Below are 9,555 nucleotides of genomic sequence, written 5' to 3' on the forward strand. Positions count from 1 at the left end.
TTAAGGGTAGGAAACGGTAGTGAGGTGGAGCTGCAGCAAGCACTAGCATGTATGGTGGCTAACATACGCAAATAAGAGCGAGAAGAGAAGCAACGCAACGGTCGTGAAGCTAGAAGTGATCAAAAAGTGATCCTGAAACTACTTACGCACAACCATAACATAAGAACCGTGTTCACTTCCCGGACTCCGCCGAAAAGAGACCATCACGGCTACACACGCGGTTGATGCATTTTAATTAAGTCAAGTGTCAAGTTCTCTACAACCGGACATTAACAAATTCCCATCTGCCACATAACCGCGGGCACGGCTCTCGAAAGTTTATACCCTGCAGGGGTGTCCCAACTTAGCCCATCACAAGCTCGCACGGTCAACGAAGGATATTCCTTCTCCCAGGAAGACCCGATAAGACTCGGGATCCCGGTTACAAGACATTTCGACAATGGTAAAACAAGACCAGCAAGACCGCCCGATGTGCCGACAAATCCTGATAGGAGCTGCACATATCTCGTTCTCAGGGCACACCGGATAAGCTAAGCGTACAAGTACCAACATAACCCAAGTTGCCAAGGGACGGTCCCGCACGGTGCTCTAGTTTGGACCAACACTCAGAGGATCACTGGCCCAGGGGGGAGGTAAATAAAGATGACCCTCGGGCTCCGGAAACCCAAGGGAAAAAGGCTTATGTGAGGCAAATGGTAAAACCAAGGTTGGGCCTTGCTGGAGGAGTTTTATTCAAGGCGAACTGTCAAGGGGTTCCCATAACACCCAACCGCGTAAGGAACGCAAAATCAAGGAACATAACACCGGTATGACGGAAATTAGGGCGGCAAGAGTGGAACAAAACACCAGGCATAAGGCCGAGTCTTCCACCCTTTACCAAGTATATAGATGCATTAATTAAATAAGAGACATTGTGATATCCCAAAGTATCCATGTTCCAACATGGAACCAACTTCACCTTCACCTGTAACTAGCAACGCTATAAGAAGGGCTGAGCAAAAGCGGTAACTTAGCCAAACAACGGTTTGCTAGGAAAGGATGGTTAGAGGCTTGACATGGCAATATGGGAGGCATGATATAGCAAGTGGTAGGTAGCGCGGCAAAGCAATAGAGCGAACAACTAGCAAGCAAAGATAGAAGTGATTTCGAGGGTATGGTCATCTTGCCTGAGATCCCGCAAGGAAGAAGAACGAGTCCATGAAGAAGACAAACGGACGTATTCGAACGAATCCTCACAACTCCGGAACGAAACCGCAGCTAACGAGAGAAGCAACCCGGAAAGAAGCAAGCAACATAGTAAACAACCATCACATGAACATGGCATGATGCGCAACCAAGTATGATGTATGTCCGGTTTAAAGAGGCATGGCATGGCAAAGTGCACAAACAATACTACAAATTAAGTGGAGCTCAATATGCAACGAGTTGCATATTGACGAAACACCACATTCAAGTTATTTAGTTCGCTCTTGTTTATGTACCCAACAATATTAAATGTTATTCAACATGGCAAGGGGTGAAGCATAAATAAACTATCTATTTAGGCAAGTTTAAATGAGGCCAGAAAAACAAACAATAATTCCGGAAAATCCCCATGTGCATATTTTTGATTTGGTACTGTTCTGCCCTAAACCATATTTTAGAGTTGTTAAACATGCAAAGTAATGCCACCATGTTAAACTATGCATTTTCTACCCCATTTACATATAAAGTTTATTTAAAATGGAGCTACGGTTATTTAGTTATGAAATAAATCATTTTAGCATGGCATTTAAGCAAACTAATGCAAACAGCAGTTTAAACATGCATGAAAGTTGGAAATTGTGAAACTAGACAAAATTCTAAGCATTTTACATATTTAAGTTATTTATGAATGATGCACGGTTTACTAGATGTGAATAATGCAAGAATAATAGCATTTCTGTAATTATGCATGCACTGGAAAAATACTAAAACCAGAGAAGGAAAAAAACATACGTGGGCCGGATTGCAACACAGCGCAGCGGCCCAGGAGGAGATTTGGCCAGGCGGTTTTGTGTGCAAAATAACAGGAAAACAGAGCAAAAATGGGGCCGGCTGGGACTTGATCCCACGACCTCCTGCGTGAAGGTGCAACGCGATGACCAGCTGGGCTGAGATGTAATTACGGATTGGAAGGGGTTCGGCTCTAGAATACACGGCTGGTCGAACTGATCTGGACTGAAGAATCAAGAGCAAAAAGGGAAAATAGGGGCGCCTGGGATTTGAACCATAGATCCCTCAGATTAGCATTCGCGACGATGACCAATCGGCTAGCGATGGGATTGTGCTCAGTTGGGGTGGAATAACTAATAGCTGATCCGAACAGCAAGTCATGGCTTCAGGCACGGACGACAAAACTCCGGCGACGACAGCGAGCGAAGTCAGCGGCTTCTGCAGCAGAAGAGCACCGGCGTGGGTGCGGGATTTGCAGGGGAGGTAGATGCGCTGTGCGACGCATGCGTACAGAGGCTCGAGCATGGCACGGCGCGGGAAATGGCAGCGACAGCTTGGCGGCCATGGAGCGAGAAGCGAGGCATGCTGCGGGCGTGGGCGTGCGCGTGTACAGGAGCTTGCGCGAGGCCGAGCCTGGCTTGGCCATGGCTACAGCCATGGCTGCCGGCTGGAATAGAGGTGTGCAGGACTCGTGCGCGTGCTGCGGCGGGTTGGGCGCTAGATCATCCATCAAGTCGAGCTTAACGGAACCAACCTGAAGAACAACCAACAGAGGCTGATTGTGCCGTGGCTGGCTAGCTGGGCACGCACGGCAGTGTGCGCGTGTGTGCAGCGAGGAGTGTGCGCAGGTGCATGGGTGGTGTTGCGTGTGTGCGTGGAGGCGCTGAGTGTGGGTGCTCGCGTGCGTGGCCATGGTGACCGGAGTTGTGCTCACGGAGATCGGCACCTAGGGAAGCGTACGACGAGGAGAAAGGCATGAGGAGGAGCTGGGCGTCACCGTGGGCTTGCTGGTGAAGACGGACTCGTCGGGGAAGCAGAGGTGAGGGCGGAGGCGCCGATCGGAGGAGACGGTGCCCCGTCCATGAAGGAGTCGAAGGAGAGGAAGAGGACGTCGAGGAACTTGGCGTCTCCGGCCTTGGATCGCCGCAGGAACGGGGTCGCCGTGGAGAGGATCCCGTCCATCTATGGGCGCGGATCGGTAGAGGAATTCGACAGGGCGACGGAGAACATGTCGGAGAGGAACTTGAGTTATGCCGGCCGCGGGGACGACAACGGACGTCGACGGTGTCTTTCTCTCCTCTCGGTGCTCTGATCTGAGGAAGAAGAAGAAACAGGGGAAGGGAGAGGATGGCGGCGGCAAGGGTGGAAGAGGGAAACCCTAGGAGAGGGAGCGGGGAGGTCTTATAGGGGGCGCGGGCGCGGCTGGCTTGCCACCGTGGCCATGTGCGGGCGCCCCTGTGGATTTTACCGTGAGAGAGAGCGAGCAAGGGAGGTGGAAGAAAAAGGTGAGGGGAAGAGGATGACGGGTGGGGCCGGCCCGGTGCATGTGGGAAAAATTACCAAGGGAGAGAGGAGTTGGGCTGGGTCGACTGGGCTGCTGCTGGACTCCTTCTCTCTTAGCCTTTTCATTCTTTTCTTATTTCCCTCAGGTAGAAATATGTTGAGAAAAGAAAGAGGGCTTAGAGCTAGAATATTTCAGAAAATAAGATATCCTTGGAGCGCTGGAATCATGCACAAATAGAATAAAACGGTTTGGCATTTTTTAGAGATAGAAAAATAATTCAGGTTTGAATTAAATTCAAACTTGAGCCATTTTTAAACCCAACCAAAACATTTTAAAATTAGCTGAAAATTGACAGAGATGGTGTAGATATGGATTACGGAATTTAGAAAGATAGTGAACATTTCTTTGGAGCAGAAAAAATGCCACTTGCAATAATTGGGAGAAAAGAAATAATTGGAAGCGTTGACTTGGTTTTGATGAAACTTGGTGGAAACAAGTTGGAGCTTGAGGACAAGAAAAGGGAAGGCAAGAGGAAGAACACACCCAAGCACACAAATGGAAACAAGGCAACATGAACATGATGGATGCAAATGCACATGGCAACATACATGAAGATGGAATGCACAAAGTGAGAAGAAAAGATAACACAAGCATGATGATGCAACAATTTATTATGACAATCATGGCAACCCATACATGGCAACAACAAAATAAATGGAAGGCAACTGGAGCATCGGTCTCGGGGCGTTACATCGAGGGTGTCAAGTTCAAGAAGGATCATCTATGAGGTGCGTGCGAAGCTGGAAAGATGACTAGGGCCAAGCATCCCTCGAAGACAATCATGACAACGACTCACCCCTTCGAGCTGCTTCACATGGACTTATTCGGCCCTACTCACTACTGTACCCTTACTACCACTGCTTGCCTCTATGGCTTCGTCATTGTTGATGATTACTCAAGATATACATGGGTGCACATAATTCTCTACAAGAATGAAGTGCAGGATGTCTTCAGACGATTTGCCAATCGTGCCATGACCAACTATGGCATCAAGATCAAGCACATCAGAAGTGACAACGGCACAGAATTCAAGAACACCGGCCTCGACACTTATCTTGATACATTGGGCATCACACATGAGTTCTCTGCTCCATACACACCTCAGTAGAATGGCATCATGGAGCGCAAGAACAGAACCCTCATTGAGATGGCAAGGACGATGCTTGATGAGTACAAGACTCCAAGGAAGTTCTGGCCTGAAGCCATTGATACTGCATGCCACGTCATCAATCATGTTTACCTTCACAAGCTTCTAAAGAAGACATCATATGAGCTCCTGACTAGTAAGAAGCCAAACGTCAGCTATTTCAGAGTATTTGGTGCTAGGTGCTGGATCAAGGATCCGCATCACACTTCAAAGTTTGCACCAAAAGTACATGAAGGTTTTATGCTTGGTTACGGAAAGGATTCGCACTCCTACAGAGTCTTCAACCTTTTACACTATAAAGTGGTTGAAACTGTGGATGTGCGGTTCGATAAGACTAACGGCTCGCAAAAAGAACACCTGCCAAATGTGCTAGATGAAGCTACACCAAGTGAATCTATCAAGCTTATGGGTACTGGAGAAATCATACCTTCAGAGGCACAGGCTGAAGAGGAAATCATCGTTTCTGCACCTAATCAACCTGAAGACACTGCTCGGCCTGAAGCCAATGCTGAAAATGAAGACAATGATCAGCAGGGGCAAAATCTTCGTCCAGTTCATCCTCGTGTTGCAAATGAAGTACAGATTGAGAAGATAATTGATAACATCAATGCACCTGGTCCACTCACTCATTCAAGAGCAACACAGCTAGCAAATTTCTGTGGGCACTTTGCATTTGTCTCTATATCTGAACCCAAGAAAGTTATGAAGCCTTCATGAACCTGAATGGATTCAAGCTATGCAAGAAGAGCTTCAACAGTTCGAGCTAAACAATGTATGGGAGCTAGTAAAGCGTCCTGATCCTCGCAAGCACAATATCATCGGCACCAAATGGATCTATCACAACAAACAAGATGAGCATGGTCAAGTTGTCAGAAACAAGGCTCGTCTCGTTGCTCAAGGTTACACACAAGTTGAAGGGATTGACTTCGATGAAACATTTGCTCCTGTGGCTAGGCTTGAAGCCATTCGCATACTGCTAGCCTATGCCAACCACCACAATATTCTTCTGTACCAAATGGATGTAAAGAGTGCTTTTCTCAATGGCAAAATTGAAGAAGAAGTGTATCTTGCACAATCACCTAGTTTTGAAGATCCAAAGCATCCCGACATGGTATACAAGCTCAACAAGGCACTGTATGGCCTCAAACAAGCCCCTCGCGCTTGGTATGACACACTCAAAGACTTCTTGAAGAGCAAAGGCTTCAAACCTCGTTCCCTGGATCCCACTCTCTTCACAAAGACATGTGATGGTGAACTATTTGTGTGTCAAATCTATGTGGATGACATTATCTTCGGCTGCATTGACAAGAGATACAGTGATGAGTTTGCGCATATGATGCAAGAGCAATATCAGATGTCCATGATGGGTGAGCTGAAATTCTTCCTTGCTCTTCAAATCCGTCAGCAGAGCAATGGCATCTTCATATCACAAGAGAAATACCTTAAAGATTGCCTGAAGAAGTTTGGAATGCAAGACTGCAAAGGGTACACGACGCCAATGCCAACCAAAGGTCAATTGGGTCCCGACGACAATGGTAAAGAGTTCGATCAAAACGTATACTGCTCCATGATTGGTTCTTTACTCTACTTATGTGCATCTAGGCCAGATATAATGCTTAGCGTTTGCATGTGTGCCCGATTCCAAGCGGCACTAAAGGAATCGCACCACTTAGCTGTGTAGCGAATTCTTCGATATTTGGCTTACACCCCAACACTAGGATTATGGTATCCAAAGGGCTCAGAGTTTGATCTAGTTGGATTCTCAGATGCTGATTATGCCGGTGACAAGGTTGATCGCAAGTCCATATCAGGCACATGTCACTTTCTTGGACGATCTCTTGTCTGTTGGTCTTCAAAGAAGCAGAACTATGTATCCCTCTCCACTGCTGAATCTGAATACATTGCTGCTGGATCTTGTTGTGCTCAGCTTCTATGGATGAAGTAAACTCTCAAGGACTATGGCATCCACCTGAAGCATGTGCCACTCTACTGCGACAATGAAAGTGCCATCAAGATTGCTAACAACCCAGTTCAGCACTCGAAGACAAAGCATATTCAGATCTGTCATCACTTTCTCAGAGATCATGTCATGAAGGAAGATATTGATATCATTCACGTCAACACTGAAGAGCAATTGGCAGATATCTTCACAAAGCCCTTGGATGAGAAAAGGTTTTGCAAGTTGCGGTGTGAGCTAAATACCTAGACTCCTCAAATGTCCTGTGATTGGACACACATCCTAACGCTTATGCATGTTGATGACTTAGATGTGCAACACACAAAGTAACCTATATCTTCAATCAATGAAGACATACACTATAAGTGTGAATACATTAACGCGGAATTTGACTTCAGAGCGCCACGATAATTGCCGTGTCTGGGTCTAATACTTCCTATACTGTGGGTAACGCCACCACCAAACTTTCTCGAAGATTTATATTTGGCGTCATGATTGCATTATCTTCGCATTTGATTTGTCTTCAAGGTTTATCTTCACAATGTTGATTTGGTCTTATACTAATATATATATGACAACATTATTCTAATCCCATAGTTATTTGGATCATAACGTCCTGTATATAGGGCAGACGAGTTCCTCCCGAACTCCGTAGAAAAAAAAAACTAACCCAACCACGTTCCTTCCCAGATCCTTCGATGCCGCCGCCACCTGCGCGCCGCCGCCGCTGCCCGCCCGTCCCAGCACCCTGCCGCCGCCGCCCGCACGCCCCGCTGCGCCGTTGTCTCCAAGCACCCCGCGCGATCGCCACCCCAATCCTTCGCCGCCGAGACCCAACCTCCTAGGGAACGGGCGCCGGCCGCCGACCGTTCCCCCAGGACCCGACCGTCTCACACGTACGGCTACGACCCCGCGCCATCGGCCCCCAATCGTCGCCACGCACCTGCTCCTCGACGCCGACAATCCCGACAACGTCTGCTCCGACGAGACCGGCGCGCCGCCCAACACAGATCGATGGTGGACGGTGTTGAGACCTCCTTCCTCCCGACGCCTCTACCGTCGTGCAGGTATTCACCCTCCATTGCTTCTCTGAACTCTTGGTGCAGAAGGATTTGACCTTCTCTGAACATTTGTGTTTGTGTTTGTCCTCTGAAAAAACTACACTTGGATGACACTTCTATATGTCTGATGGTCTGTCCCATTCGTTTGGATGCCCCGTGCTAGTAATGAGCGTGACGCTGGCTCGCACACCCACAACCACCGCATGCAACCTCCCCCTGAGCTCTCCGACTCCTGGATGCCACTCCGCTGCCTTCAACAACAAGAACTGACATGCTCTGTCCACGGTCTACAATTTTTCTCTTCGCCACTTCCTCAACTTGAATTGACTCCTTGTTGACCTCGCGAGAGCAGATGCGTCCACCTCCCCTAATGTCAGGTTCCGTGAAGCTCCTTGTCCTGCATATATATAAGAAGTTGACCTTCGGGCCACTGTTGAGCTAATTGTTGTTGCTGCAATTGTTTTTGTTGGGCTGAAGCTAAAGACAGAAGATGGAGAGAGATGGCGAGGATATGTTTTTGTTGGTCATTCCTCCCCTGATCCTGCTCTTCCCCCTTCTTGTTGGCATCGCGATGCAGGCGAACAACTGTTCAAGCCAAGCCCAGTGCCACCGTAGCACCCAAGAAGATGGGGAGAGGATGTGCAGTGAAGAGAAAACATAGGTTTTCAAATTGGCCATTGGTGGTAGCATCTAATCATTTTACCAAGTAATGAACATGTGTGTGTATGTACAGTAGCATATTTTACCCAAACTGAGTTACTCTATTTTTTCAAAATGCACGTAGTCTGTGCAGCCAAAATGTATTAACCTTCTAATGTTGCACTTGGTCTGTGCGCATTTTACTTTATCCATTTGGCTAATAACTGTTGTCCCCCTATAAGTTTGTAGTTATTGGTTATTATAACTGATTTTTTTATTTTAGTTTGCAACGTACAGCACAATAATTTTTTTGCAGAGAGTTCAACTGAACAATAGTTTCGGAGCAATTAGAAAGAAGGTCAAACACATTTACGTTGGAAGGTCATTATTACTATGAATGTTCATTTTGTGAAAATGACAACATATGAAAAAAATAGCTCCTATGATCATTCATGTATACGTTGTTATTATTGCTTTCCATAGACAGGCGCTCGGTCCATGCTGCTGGCCCACGATCAGCGCACGATCTGCCCACGATCAGAGTTCACAGTTGGGCATCTACATGTGTTCAGGCTATGGCTGTTCATTGTCTCCAAACATTTTTCTCTGAACATTCTTGTGCGCCTGGTCATTTTCAGGCTACAAGTGTGCTTCTCTTTAAACACTTCTGGGGACCAAAAGGTGGGTGCTGTAGCAGTGGTGAAGCGGCCGCCGGCGAGGAGCAATGGCACTGTAAGATGCACTTCAAAGTGTCCGTGTTAATGCCTCAACGGAAACTGTTTTGTGTAGTTTTGTATTTCAGTGCAAAGCACACTCAACTCCTTGAAACCGCCGATGCCCAGCTGATGTGTCTTCGTGTCTTGCTAGTTGATATCTTTGTCCTACATAAGCTAATGTTGTTTGTGTCTACAGTGTCTACAGCAGAACTCAGTTGTCTGCAGCAAAACTCCAGTTGCATCACATTTGTTTGTGTTTATCCTCTTAAAAATTGGCAATTGTTGCAGGTCGGCTTTGCCAGATGCGTTGGTTAAGCTACAAAAAAATGAGCATTATACGTTGTTGTCAAGTTGGCTCGCTTATATTGGAATAAAGAAAAACAGCTAAAGGTTAAAAGAAATGTTCGAGAAGGTCAAAAGTATGTTAAAGTATATTTTCTGGAACACCGACACTCTCTCGACATCAGTGTTAGCAAGCTTTTGCACTTGCGTTCTGC

General features: G+C 46.9%; 1 long non-coding RNA gene across 1 annotated transcript; it reads left to right on the top strand.

Moving 5' to 3' along the window:
• Positions 1–7,285: 7,285 nt before the first annotated feature.
• On the top strand, positions 7,286–8,624 carry LOC123078353 (uncharacterized). The gene is made up of 3 exons (XR_006437383.1): positions 7,286–7,709; positions 7,867–8,080; positions 8,181–8,624. It is a non-coding gene; the product is annotated as an uncharacterized lncRNA (long non-coding RNA).
• Positions 8,625–9,555: the final 931 nt, after the last annotated feature.

Source organism: Triticum aestivum, chromosome 3D, assembly GCF_018294505.1.
Source record: "Triticum aestivum cultivar Chinese Spring chromosome 3D, IWGSC CS RefSeq v2.1, whole genome shotgun sequence".
Classification (NCBI taxonomy): domain Eukaryota; kingdom Viridiplantae; phylum Streptophyta; class Magnoliopsida; order Poales; family Poaceae; genus Triticum; species Triticum aestivum.